Raw genomic sequence first — 13,730 nt, forward strand, 5'->3', positions numbered from 1 at the left:
ACAGCAGAAGTTTCCAAACAATCACATTTTCATTAAATACTTAATAATGTGGGAAAACATCCCTGAAAGAAAATCAATTGAAATACAACAGTTGTCAGTCTACAGAGGCCAGATAGTTGTTTTAAGGAGGCCTGCATGCGTGCCTGCCAAGTTGCTTCAGTCGTGTCCGACTCTTTGCAACACTATGGACTGTAGCCCACCAGGTTCCTCTGTCCATGGGATTCTCCAGGAAAGAATACTGGAGCTAGTTGCCATGCCCTCCTCCAGGGGATCTTCCCAACCCAGCGATCTAACCTGCATCTCTTAGGTCTTCCTGCACTGGCAGGTGGGTTCTTTACCACTAGCACCATTTGGGAAGCCCTGAAGGGGAGCTAGTAAAAGACAAAACTAACGTTCAGCTGTTCCCCCTCCCAGGCAGGGCCTAGAGTCCTCAAGATCAGACAGCTTTGAATTGCTGAGAGAATGATGGTGCCCTTCTCAGAGTGCCTTCTAGTCTCAGCTGATGGATTGGGATTAAGTTTAGAAACATCAGGGAAACCAGAAGAGACAGGGATAATTGAAGTGCTCCATTCCTCTTTGGCCAAGTCTTTCTGCTCCCATTTGTCGAACACTTCGGTTGTGATGAAAGGACCTTAATGCTTATCCCCTTTCCCTTCCCCTCCTTCTCACCCGTCCTTCTCCTCTTCCTCCTCCTCCTCCTCTTTCTCTTCCTCCTTTGCTATTTCCCTCTGTTTCAGACAGAGTTCTACTAAGCCTGGATCTCTTTGCAAACAGCTTCCTGAGCATTGCCCTAAATTGGAAAGTAAAAGAATGCTCAAAATTTTTTTTACCAGGGCCTTGTTGCTAAGCAACCATATCCTTTGTCTCTAAGTATATGGAATGTGACATTGTTTGGAATGTGTTTTCAGGCTGCACCTTAATACAAAGGAGAGGGTGATGGTGGGGAGGAAGGAGGCACAGAGGAGGTGGTATTTAGGAACCTTTAGATTGTACAATGTAAATATATAATATGAGGCGGAGAAAAACCAAACGAACCCACCATGGAAGTTTCAACCCACCTCCACCACATGGTACCAAAAACTTCAAAAGGGAACATTTCTTATATTGGCACATTTTTTGTGTGAGAACAAACATATGGTTATGAGCATTTTCTTACCTCCATTATGATCTGCATATTTCCTCTCTACAGGAAAACTTAAATGTACTTTTGGATATCTTTTTATAGTCATGTAATAGGAAAGCAGACAAGAAATGTTATGGTTGGTCTTGCTCACAAGATGCCACAGGCATGAACTCCTTTAGTTGTCTATATTCACAAGGCAAGTGGGTCTCAAGTATGAACCCGCCTCTCTGGTCTTGCTGGCCCTGTTGTTGTTGTTTAGTCGCTAAGTCGTGTCCAACTCTTTGCAAGCCAAGAACTGCAGCTTGCCAGGCTCCTCTGTTCCTGGGATTTCCCAGGCAAGAATACTGGAGTGAGTTGCCATTTCCTTCTGCAGGGGATCTTCCCGACCCAGGAATCAATCTGTGAGGATAACCTAAAATAAGAACAGACGACAATGTCTGTTGACCAGAACAAGCTCACAACTCACTTTCCCCTCTATTCTCAAGGGTAAGTAGTATCATTTTTACTTGGTTGAGGGCAAGAATACTGATTGGGCAGCTTTTACTAAATGGGACCCGAGCAGGATATGAGTAAGTATTTACACACACAGAGGCTTTTTCTTCTACTCACCAGCTGGGCTGCCCTGGTGAAATCTTTTGTCACCAATAAGTTCATACACAGTCTAAGACTTGGGTGTACTTAGTGAGAGTGGATAAAGAGGCCATTCAGCCTGCTGTGATGGGCTGGCCACCTGGAGTCTAAAGAGAAGTTCTCTACTTGATCCAATTACTCACCAGAGATTGCCTTGAGTTTAGGGATCAGGGACTTAGTGCTGAAGTTTTGCTCTGTCAGTCACCAGCACATTTTTCTGTGTGTACATTTCCCTTCAGGACCATGTGGAGAGGAATGGCAGGTGAGGTTGGGATTTGAGTCCCCTAGCCCAGCATGTATTAACCCCACCATGGTTCCCAACACTGTCACCTGGCAGAGAAATGAACCTGATGGGAATCCAAGATTTGGGTTTTAACCCTGTCATCAGTGTAAACAAATAGCACCATTTTGGATGGTTATTTATTTATCCTTTCAGATTCTCATTTTCTATTATTAAATGAATCATATCTACAGAAACAGGCATAAAATACATATTCAGAGTTTTAATAATAATCATAATAATAACCATAGATCTATTATTCAGACTAGGAAACAGAAAATTCCAAGCACATGATAAATCTCAATATGTTCTAACATGCTCTTCCCCAGTAGGATCTCCCTATTTTCCCTTTCCCTTAAGATGTAACCAGCATCTTGACTTCTTTTAGTCATCCTGCCACCGTTTTAGTAATTTTAATTTGTACATAATTTCAACTTACAAAAAAATTGCAAGAATAGTACAAACAAATCCTATATACACTTCTACCCAGATTTACCATTTGTTTAAATTTTATTCATTTGCTATATCATTACATAAACTCTTTTATGAACCATTTGAGATAACTTGGGAGACAATTTTCTCATTTACCCCTAAATATGTCTATTTTCTAAGAACAAGATCACTGTATTTCCTGAGAACAAAGGTGCTTTCTTATATAATCAAATACAGTTATCCAAAGTTGAGAAATGTAGTTAATACTCCCAGAATCTGTTTTATAATCCACAATCCATTTTAAAATTTTATCAGCTGCTCCAATATATCCTATAACCTTTTCCCCCCAGTTAAGGAGCCAACCCATGATCATACATTTCGTTCATTTGTCACACCCCTTTAGTAGTTTCCTTTCATATAGAATCATTTCTTCATTCTTTTTCATCTTTTTTGATCTTGAGAGTTCTCAAGAAAGCAGGACAGTTATTTGGTAGAATGTCTCTTAATTTGGGTTTATCCTGTCATACATAAATATATATTATGTATTTATTCTGATGGCTAAACTGTCCCATATCTGTTCAGTGGGAGCTGCTTCAATCCCTCTCTGGGATCCTTTATAAAATCAGCATAATGTCCTTGAATAATTCCTTACTTTCTGGCAAAATAAGATATTCTAGGATCAACTTGTAATTCCCCTCCCTCATTCCTAGAGTCATTTACTTCTTTAAGAGGTCTTGGCTCCATTTAATAGAAAACATATATATATATATATATATATATATATATATAATTTGGCTCCACTGGGTTTTTGTTGCTTTGGGTGGGCTTTCTCTAGCTGCAGCGAGCAGGGCCTCCTCTTCATCACGGTGTGTGAGCTTCTCACTGCAGTGGCTTCCTTTGCTGCAGAGCCCGGGCTCTAGGGCCCCCAGGCTTCAGTCGGTGCAGCTCACAGGCTCGATAGTTGTGACTTGAGGATTTGCAAGCATGGGCTCAGTAGTTGTGCTACACGGGCTTAGTGGCTCCACAGCATGGGCAATCTTCCCAGACTAGGGATTGAACCTGTGTCCCCTCCATTTGCAGGCAGATTCTTATCCATTGCACCACCAGGGAAGTCCTGGAAAACGATATTTATAAATCAAGATCTGGATTCAAGGTTACTGATGTGTTACAGCTTTATCTCAATGGACATATCCAGGGATATACATATATGTACATATACATATTATCAGTCAATTCAGTTCAGTTCAGTCGCTCAGTCGTGTCCGACTCTTTGCAACCCCATGAATTGCAGCACACCAGGCCTCCCTGTCCATCACCAACTCTCGGAGTTCACTCAGACTCACATCCATTGAGTCAGTGATGCCATCCAGCCATCTCATCCTCTGTCATCCCCTTCTCCTCCTGCCCCCAATCCCTCCCAGCATCAGAGTCTTTTCCGATGAGTCAACTCTTCGCATGAGGTGGCTAAAGTACTGGAGTTTCAGCTTTAGCATCATTCCTCCCAAAGAACACCCAGGACTGATCTCCTTCAGAATGGACTGGTTGGATCTCCTTGCAGTCCAAGGGACTCTCAAGAGTCTTCTCCAACACCATAGTTCAAAAGCGTCAATTCTTTGGCGCTCAGCCTTCTTCACAGTCCAACTCTCACATCCATACATGACCACAGGAAAAACCATAGCCTTGACTAGACGGACCTTTGTTGGCAAAGTAATGTCTCTGCTTTTGAATATGCTATCTAGGTTGGTCATAACGTTCCTTCCAAGAAGTAAGCATCTTTTAATTTCATGGCTGCAGTCACCATCTGCAGTGATTTATTTAATAGTATATAAATACGTATAAACACACACAAATGCGTAGTAGTAAGAATACCCATATTGGTGAGAAACCTGGTTCCCTTTTTCTTACTACATTTACTCACTTGTTCAAGCTTATAATATGCAAAGAGTAGCTTTAGAATTGCTATCCCACACCACAGTGGAAAGCACACTTGCTAGAGTTCAGTATGACTGCATATTTACTCAGATAAAATTTACATTCAGTGAACATGAAAATCTTGGATATAAAATTTCTCGAGTTTTGGCAAGTGTGTACCTCTATATCATTCCCGTTCTTATTAATACACGAACTAGTTCCACGGCTTTAGAAAATGTCCTTGTGTCTTTTCTTAGTCTTACCTTTCCAGAGTATTCTGAATTTTTTCAACTCTAGATTAGTATTTCCTATTTTGGAACTCTAAATAAATTAAAAATAATTGTCTATTGAGTTGTATCCAAACCTTGAATATGGTATGTATTGCTTTTAGTTGAGTCTTTGTTTGTCTTAGCAATTTTTAGTGTATAGATGCTGAATACATTTGTTAAAATTATGTCTAAATAGTTTATATTCCTCTGTTGAATTACTATAAATATTTTTTTCATTTTCCAAAAGCTTTCAGCTAATATATAAAACTACAATTAATTTCTGTATCTTGACTCCTGTAACCTTGATGAATTCACGTATTATTATAGTTCTGTTAGTTGTTTTTATTAGCTTTCCATTGCCTCATTGCATTTTCAGAACTTCTAGCGGAGTATTGAATTAAAAGATAAGAGCAGACAACCTTGAATTTAACCAGTAGATATAATATTGGCTGTCAGTTTTTCATAAGTGACTTTTGGCAAATTAAGGTAGTTCCCTTCTAGTCTTAGCTTACTGAGAGTTTTTATGATGAATAAGTATAGAAAGTTGTTCTTTTTTTTTAAATGTAGGAATGGGAAAGAGTAAGAAACGAGATAGAGAGGATAAATTCATTCTGTCCCATTCAGTTTGAAGCCTACCTCAAAAATTCTTTTGTTCAGATTCCTCTTGTCTGAACTCAGACTGCTTTAAGGATCAGTGCTAATTGTTCTCTATTGTGTGTGTGTCAGTTCTGTCTTTGTCTGTTAAAGTAAAAAAAAAAAAACCTTGAGGGTAGGAACAGAAAGTTTTCTTTGCTGTATTCCCTCCTGCCTTTGTATTTAAATAAGCTTGTAGTGACTACTTGATAAGTTTCAACACTGATTTCTATAAGTAATAAAGTGCTATAATTGTTTATTATTCTAGAGTTCTGCATCCCAGCTCTCCTAGCATTCTCAAAAGCCGGAGTAAATAACTTGCTAGCGAACACAGAAAATGTTTGAGACACAGCACAGGACAGAACTCAGGTCCTCTGACCTTCCATCCAAACCTCATCCCAGTGCAGCGAGCTGGCTGATTTCCATCATTGTCTCAAGACCATCTCTGAGGTCAGCGCTGGTCTCAGTAAGGTTTATAAGGTACTGAGCCCCAAAACTGAGTCAGACTGGGATACAAAGATACTAAAGCACAGCTGGCCTCCTATCCTCCACCACGGTGGACCTAACCCATTGACAAGCTTGTGTTGAAAACCCCTAGGGGCCATGCAAGTTCTTAGACATTCTTCAACTTGGCACACGTCAGGTACTAATTGGATGTTTGTGCTTGCCTGTCGTTCCCAATTCCTGGATCCAGTTTGTGTGAGGATTCCCTCTCAGGTGGCTAGCTCTTCTTCTGGAGAAGGGTCCGCCAGAGGAGGTTCACAGTAGGCTGTAGTTAGGGTTGTATTTGTTTTGGAATTCCGCTATAAATACTGCATCTCTGTGGATCCCGTAGCAGGGAGAATTGTCTGTACCATGTTCATATTAGACAAACGTCGATTTCAGTGAGCAGTCCTTGAGACCCTGCCAAAGGGAAACAGAGATCAGTGGAAAGGGCACTTGACTCCGTTTACCTTGAGACTGAAGCAGGGTCTCTGCTTAGCTTTGCACTTTTATTTCCTGCCATTCTCCTTTGCAATGTATGGTCCAGCAACTTCAAAATATTTGTCATTTTGTAATCACAATACTTAGCTGTTTTCTGCCTTCATGTGTCCATGCTCTTCTCCATACTAGTGCTTAGTCGCTCAGTCGCATCCGACTCTTTGCAGCTCCATGGACTGTTCCCTGCCAACTCCTCTGTTCATGGGATTCTCCAGGCAAGAACACTGGAGTGTGTTGCCATTCCCTTCTCCAGCCTCTCTACTGGGACTGTCAGTAATGCCTCCCACTCCCTCTCTCTCCTACCTTGAGGACTGCCTTTCACGTAACTTTTATTCATGTCACAGGTATTTATTAAGTACAACCTGTGCACCAGGCACCATGCCAGGTGCTGGAGATGCAGAAGTGATATGACACAGCCCTTGTCCTAAAGGGGCTCGCAGTGTGCTGAGACCGGTAAATGGGCATAACAGTGAGACTAATGCTGTACTGGGTCACGAAGGAGGGTCCCGATCCTGGCCTCGCAAGGCCCCTGAAGCCTCCCTAGTGGAGGCCACATAAGAGGAGACCTGCAGGATCTAGGTTTTAGGAATTTGCCAGTCCAAATGGAAGAAATGTGAGAGCCACATTTACAGAGGTTGGACTCCCAGCTTCCCCGAGACTTCCCAGACCTCTTCCAGGCTCTCGGTTATCCTCAGAATTTTCACTTCTTCTACAGATTCTAGTCGCAGCCTTTATCACCCTCTACTATAATCCTTTTCCTTTATGGGTCTTTTCTTCCTCAACAAACCATAAGCTCCTTGAAAGTAAGACCTGAGCTTTAATCAGATTATATATCCAGCTCTAGGGGCTGAAACTTTTCCCCTAGGATGTTCAGTAAGTGTTGGGGATAGGAATGAATGAAGAAGTAAGTGGGCTTGTGGGGATCTTCTAAAGGAGACGGACCTGCTGTGGAAGCAGTTATACTCCCCTGGGCTCCAGTTCCCTCTGGGAAAGTCAGTGATTCCAGGCCTTCAGAGCCAGGGTCTCTCTGGTGGGACAGGCAGGCTGCTCAGGTTTTCCTCTCACACCATCATCATTTGTGATGTTTAGAACTAGATGGACCACTTTTTCTCTGCCAGTTTAAGGAAAAGGGTTTTAAGAAATTTATGCTTTCAGGATTTTGCACGTCAGCTTTAAAAACAGTTCGTGTTTCTCCACTGTCACACCGTCCTAATTCCATTTTAAGATATGTAATGAACACCCCAGGTGGCACTAGTGGTAAAAAATATGCCTGTCAACGCAGGAGACGTAAGAGATGAGGTCCAGTCGCTGGGTTGAGAAAATCCCGTGGAGGAGGAAAATAGCAACCCATTCCAGTATTGCCTGAAAAGGCCATGGACATGAGGAGCCTGGCGGGCTACAGTCCATGGAGTCGTAAAGAGTTGGACATGACTGAGCGACTGAGCACGAACACATAATAAGCACTTACCACTATACATTCTAAGCTGTCAAATACAAATCAAATAACAATCCACCCTTGATTCTTTTGCCTTTCCCTGCGACTGTGATGGGAGTCATTTTACCTGTCACAGTTGGTGATGAAGACACTCCCAGTCCTCATGCCTTTTGTGATTGGTGATGGAGAAATAATTTAAAAATAAAACCTCCTGCCAGCCCAAAAGAATCCTCTGCAAAAGCATAGAAAAGAATGAAACAGTTGCAAAGACAGAAATAAACCCCATCTTTGTATATAGCCAGGCAAATACAACCCATTACATACGTATCAATTATCTTTATCCCAAGGAAAAATAAAGCTTTAACTTTATGACAAAGCAGCTAGTTACAAACTGGAGCTGGGTGTCTAAGCTAAACTCCCACACAGACTGGGAAAGGGTACCATCCTCCCCTTGCTTACATTGCAAAGACATGCCAGGAGGCATTGAAGGAAGACATTCTTGGGAGATAAAACTGACCATAGGCTTACTTAGCTTTTAAAAAGATTTACATATATAATACATCTGAAATAGACAGAGAAAGCATTTCCAATGTCAAGTTTTCTAAAAAGAATGCTAAAAGAAAAGGGAGGAGGAATTCTCTTTCGATTTTTGCACCAGGGGAAATGTTTTGTGTTTTGTTTTTGTTTTTGTTTTTTTCCCCATGAAGTCATTTATTGATTTCAGTTATTTTTGGCTGCACAGCATGGCGTGTGAAAGTGTTAGTCACTCAGTTGTGTCTGACTCTTTGCACCCCCATGAACTATAGCCCGCCAGGCTTCTCTGTCCGTGGGATTCTTCAGGCAAAAATCCTGGAGTGGGTTGCCGTTCCCTTTACCATAGTATCTTCCCAACACAGGGCTCGAACCTGGGTCTCCTGCATTGGCAGGCAGATTCTTTGCCATCTGAGACACTGGGGAAGCCCACATGGCAAGCGGGATCTTAATTCCCTGACCAGAGATGGAAACTGCACCCCCTACTGCGGAAGCCTGGCATCTTAAATGGGCCAGGGAAGTCCCAGGGGAAATGTTTAATTCAAATTTTTAAGAAAATATTTGTGTATACCCTTGCATTGCAGGCAAATTCTTTACCAGTTGAGCCACCAGGGAAGTCCATATACCCTTACATTAGCCAGTTCTCATTTATTCTGTTCCTGTGCCTGTTCTGTCTGTCACATCGTCTCTGACTGTGATCATCTCTTCTAGCCTGTGATTGCTTCTGTCTGTCCCTATTCTGTGTGTTTATTCCTTGTGAAACCTGTGATTTGTGACGACCTGTCCTCACAGCCTGCAGACAGTGATTGGTCAGCTTCAGATGACTCTGTGTCCCGTGCATCTCTCCTTTCTCATGACTCTGACTGGACATGAGATCACCTGGGGAGCTGGTTAAAATGTAGATAACAACTTAATAGGTCTGTGTGGGGCTGGAGCTTCTGAATTTCTAACAAGTTCCCTGAGCAGGCCATTGCTGGTGTTTAGGGCCCACATTTTAAGTAGGAAGGCCTGAGAGCAGGACTGCAGTTCTTTCCACGGCCTGAGGACAGGCTTGTTTATCTGTTCTTCCCATCACCTGTTGCCTTCCACAGTCTGTCAGTTCAGTTCAGTCGCTCAGTTACGTCCGACTCTTTGCAACCCTATGGACTGCAGCTCGTCAGGCCCCCCGGTCCATCACCCACTCTTGGAGTCCACTCAGACTCATGTCCATTGAGTCGGTGATGCCATCCAACCATCTCATCCTCTGTCATCCCCTTCTCCTCCCACCTTCAATCTTTCCCAGCATCAGGGTCTTTTCCAATGAGTCAGCTCTTCCCATTAGGTGGCCAAAGTATTGGAGTTTCAGCTTCAACATCAGTCCTTCCAGTGAATATTCAGGACTGATTTCCTTTAGGATGGACTGCTTGGATCTCCTTGCTGTCCAAGGGACTCTCAAGAATCTTCTCCAACACTACAGGTCAAAAGCATCAATTCTTTGGTGCTCAGCTTTCTTTATAGTCCAACTCTCACATCCATACATGACTACTGGAAAAACCATAGCCTTGACTAGACGGTCCACAGACTGTAGCTATTAATGTATTCAGTAATAAGTATGTAGTAAACGCATTCCTTAGGCAGTATCCCCCTCTCACCTTTGTCGTGCTGTGGCTGGCACTCCGATGCCTTCTAACAGTGGGGCTGCAACTCGAAACAGCTGCAGCGGCCAGATCCGTGTCCTCCTAAGACAATGCATTCCTTTTCCACGTGGATTTTTTAGGACTATTTACACTTGCAAATGTTTTATCCCTTTGTTGTCCCATGAAAATTAATCACAAGTTGGAATATCTTCTTTGTCAGAGTACACGCCCTGACCTTTTTTTTCTTTTAAATTGAAGGATAATCTCTTTACAATATTGTGTTGGCTTCTGCCATCTATCAACATGAATCAGGCATAGGCAGACATACATCCCCTCTGTCTTGAGCCTCTGTCTCACCTCTCACTCTACCCCACCCACTCCAGGTTGACACAGGACACTGGTTTGAGTGCCCGGAGTCATACGAAAAATCCCCACTGGCTGTCACTCTACGCATGGTAATGTGCATGTTTCCCGGCCACTCTCCATCCATCCCACACTCTGCTTCCCCCACTGTGTCCACAATTCTGTTCTCCATATCTGCTTCTCCATTGCTTCCCTGCAGACAGGTTCATCATCGACGGATGAATGGATAAAGAAGTGTGGCACATATACATAATGGAATATTACTCGCCCACAAAAAGGAATACGTTTGAGTCAGTTCTCATGAGGTCGATGAACCTACAGCCTGTTACACAGAGTGAAGTAAGTCAGAAGGAAAAAGACATACATCGTATAGGAATGCATATGTACAGACTCTGGAAAGATGGTGCTGATGAGTCCTGGCTTTTTCATTTGGAAAATGCAGTGTGAGAGGATAGAGCTGTCTTACAGTTTGCCGCCGCTATCACTGGCTTTCTGGCAAGAAAATTAAGCCTTCTTTCCCTTGAAGCCTTTGGTTGCAGGCCTCTGTGTGAAACAGGATGAGAGGGGGCTTCTGGTTTTTTCTGTCACGGGGTTTCTTTGGCTCCCTGACTTTAGAAGCAGGGTTCTCTGTGTCCTCTGTGAGTCTTGGGCTGCGTCTGCCTGCTGACCGAGGGGCCCTGAGAGGAGACGACCTCAGTGACTGTCAGACCCCACAGTAGGAGTGCTGTGTTTGGTCGCTCAGTCGTGTCTGACTCTTTGCGACCCCAGGGACTCTAGCCCGCCAGTCTCCTCTGGGGAGAATCCATGGGGATTCTCCGGGTAAGAATACTGGAGTGGGTTGCCATGCCCTCCTCCAGGGGATCTTTCCCACCCAGGCATAGAACCCAGGTCTCCTGCATTGCAGGTGGATTCTTTACCAACTGAGCCATCAGGGAAGCCCCACCGTAAGAGTAATAGTGATAGGTATTAAATCCAAGCGCAATGATTTCTTCCTTACAACTGTCATGTGGTCTTATCTCAAAAATTACTTTTAAAATGTCTTCTTTGATCTTCCAAATCACTGTAAATACTCTCCAGTTGGCATCAATTAACATCAAAGTGATTACTTTCCGAGGCCCGACAGGAGTCCACAGCTTTCTAGACAGGCAATGTCGGGGTTGCCGGCAGCTCCTTTCTATGGCTCCTCTTATTTAAAGCTACAAATCCAAAGGGTGCTGTTGTGCAGGACTGCCTGCATATTTGGTGTCTGTCGGGGACGAGTACAGCTTGCTTTCAAAATGAAAGCACACCAGGGAAGCTGGAATTCCATTCCTGCCATCTTCCTTCACAAAATACTCATCTAGGCTCTTGTCTCCTGCAACCTGTTCAACTCATCTTTTGCCCCTTCTCCATGCCTGCTGCAGTCCAGCCCTGTAAGTCTATCAGACGCTTCACTCACACTGCCCTTCATAATCACTTCTCCCTTCTTAACTCATCAAAACCTGACCTGTCCTTCAGGGAAGCTGCGAAGGCTTCCAGATAGACTTGATTACTCTCCTTGATGCTCCCGTGGCATGCTCTCTCGCCTTCTCTCCCATGGTGACCTCCTTGGGGCTCCCTTGGTGCTTGATTATGCTCCTTGCAACATTAGTATTGTATATGTCACATTTACATTTAGTTAGCTCTGCATTAATTCCCTCTCTACATTATGAGTTTTTTTTTAATTTCACACAATCTGTATATGGTATTGATCTTTGTATTCCCAGGGTTTACCACCCTGTCTACTGCAATGCCAGTGTTCACTAATTGCTAGCCACTTACCCAAAAATGTAATTGTTCATGTACTGGAGTGCTGCAAATTCAAGTACTCAGGCGCCTGGAGGAGAGCGAAAAGACCTTGAAACACACAATATTGGTATTTGTGACATGATGTCAGTTACAGTAAAGTGGGGAAGTGCTGCTAACCATCCCTTGCCATCCATTGACTCTTAAGAATGTTGATCATCTGAGTTTCCACGGCAAACCCAAGTCTAGAAAACAAGACTGCATGCTGCCATAGAAGGAGTAGTCTGGGGCTCAAGGTGAAGGGTCTCAGCCTTCTCCACCTGGGTGGTTCTACCTGACAATCCATGCATAAGGCATAGCTACTATGGTCTCTTATTCAGAGATCCTGTCATCGAAACCCATGAATACAGAAACCCTGCAGCACCATTAACGTTTGACCCATCAGAAAGCCAGACTCTGTGTCCACATGGGTCCAGAGCCCGAGAAGCAGAGTGCAGGTGAAGGGAAGTAGAGCCCCCACTGAAAGGACTTTGGAACACTCTGGAGGTTATGATGACCCAGGAATGTGTACCATATGCAGTAGCTCATGCATTTTAATAATCTGAGAAGGCCTCTTTTGGCTTAGATATTTTAGAAAATATAAAAGAATATGAAAGTTTGAACAACCTCCTAGATACTATAACTAACAAAACATGATTTATATTAGCTCTATATGAAAGTATTTGTGGCTTAGGATTTTTTATACATATATCTTTTTATAACTTTCCAGGAACTGAGCACATTATCTGATACTGTTGTAAATTTGTTTTTTTCTGTCAATGCTTTGGTTCAGGATTGGTAGTAAATTATTTCTCCAGGAGGTCTGAAAGTAGAAAGGATGGTTTGATTTGATAAAATGAGTTGCTAGTCATCAAGGCTTTTTACATTTGTACATATTTGGCAAAAATTTTCTAACAACCTCTATTAATATTTTCTTTGTAAAATTACTGATGTTTAATAAACCTTTATAAACAAAAAAATCTATAAACTAAAAAAAAATTTTAAAGTCTCATTTCGGTGAACATTCTTTTAAAAAAATTATTTGGTTTTGATCAGAATATTTGTGATCCATAGGTGGGGTTCACTGGAGATTTTGAACCATGGCAAATTAATAATTGTGAAGAGGGGAGTAGATCAGTTTTATATTAGGAATGTGTTAAAAGGGCTTCCCTGGTGACTCAGAAGATAAAGAATCTGCCTGCACTGCGGGAGACTGGGGTTCAATTCCTGGGTTAGGAAGATCCTGTGGAGAAGGAAATGGCAACCCACTGCAGTATTCTTGCCTAGAGAATCCCATGGACAGAGGAACCTGGCGGACTAACAGTCCACGGGATCACAGAGTCAGACATGACTGAGCAACTAACACTAAAAGCCCTAGTATGTAATTCTTCTATATATTTCTGATCTTGCTACCAAGTCCAAACTCATTCTGCTCACCACACAACAGGCCAGTAAATCAGGAGAGGAGTTGTTGGTGCAAGGAATAATTACTTTATTTGAAAGCCAGCAGACCAAGAAGATAGCAGACCAATGTTTCAAAGAACCCTGTTACCCAAGTTAGAATTCAGGCTTCTTTTATAGTAAAAGGGGAAGTGGTGTGGTTCAGTTCAGTTGCTCAGTCGTGTCTGACTTTTTGCAACCCCATGGACTGCGCACACCAGGCTTCCCTGTCAATCACCAACTCCCAAAGTTTGCTCAAACTCATGTCCATCGAGTTGGTGAT

General features: G+C 42.8%; 1 long non-coding RNA gene across 1 annotated transcript; it reads left to right on the forward strand.

The window, feature by feature from the left end:
• The first annotated feature begins 931 nt into the window (after positions 1-931).
• Positions 932-5,954, forward strand: LOC139180730 (uncharacterized). Its single transcript, XR_011564989.1, has 3 exons — positions 932-1,070; positions 1,497-1,609; positions 5,547-5,954. It is a non-coding gene; the product is annotated as an uncharacterized lncRNA (long non-coding RNA).
• The last annotated feature ends 7,776 nt before the right edge of the window (positions 5,955-13,730 follow it).

This window comes from Bos indicus, chromosome 29 (genome assembly GCF_029378745.1).
Source record: "Bos indicus isolate NIAB-ARS_2022 breed Sahiwal x Tharparkar chromosome 29, NIAB-ARS_B.indTharparkar_mat_pri_1.0, whole genome shotgun sequence".
Taxonomy (NCBI): domain Eukaryota; kingdom Metazoa; phylum Chordata; class Mammalia; order Artiodactyla; family Bovidae; genus Bos; species Bos indicus.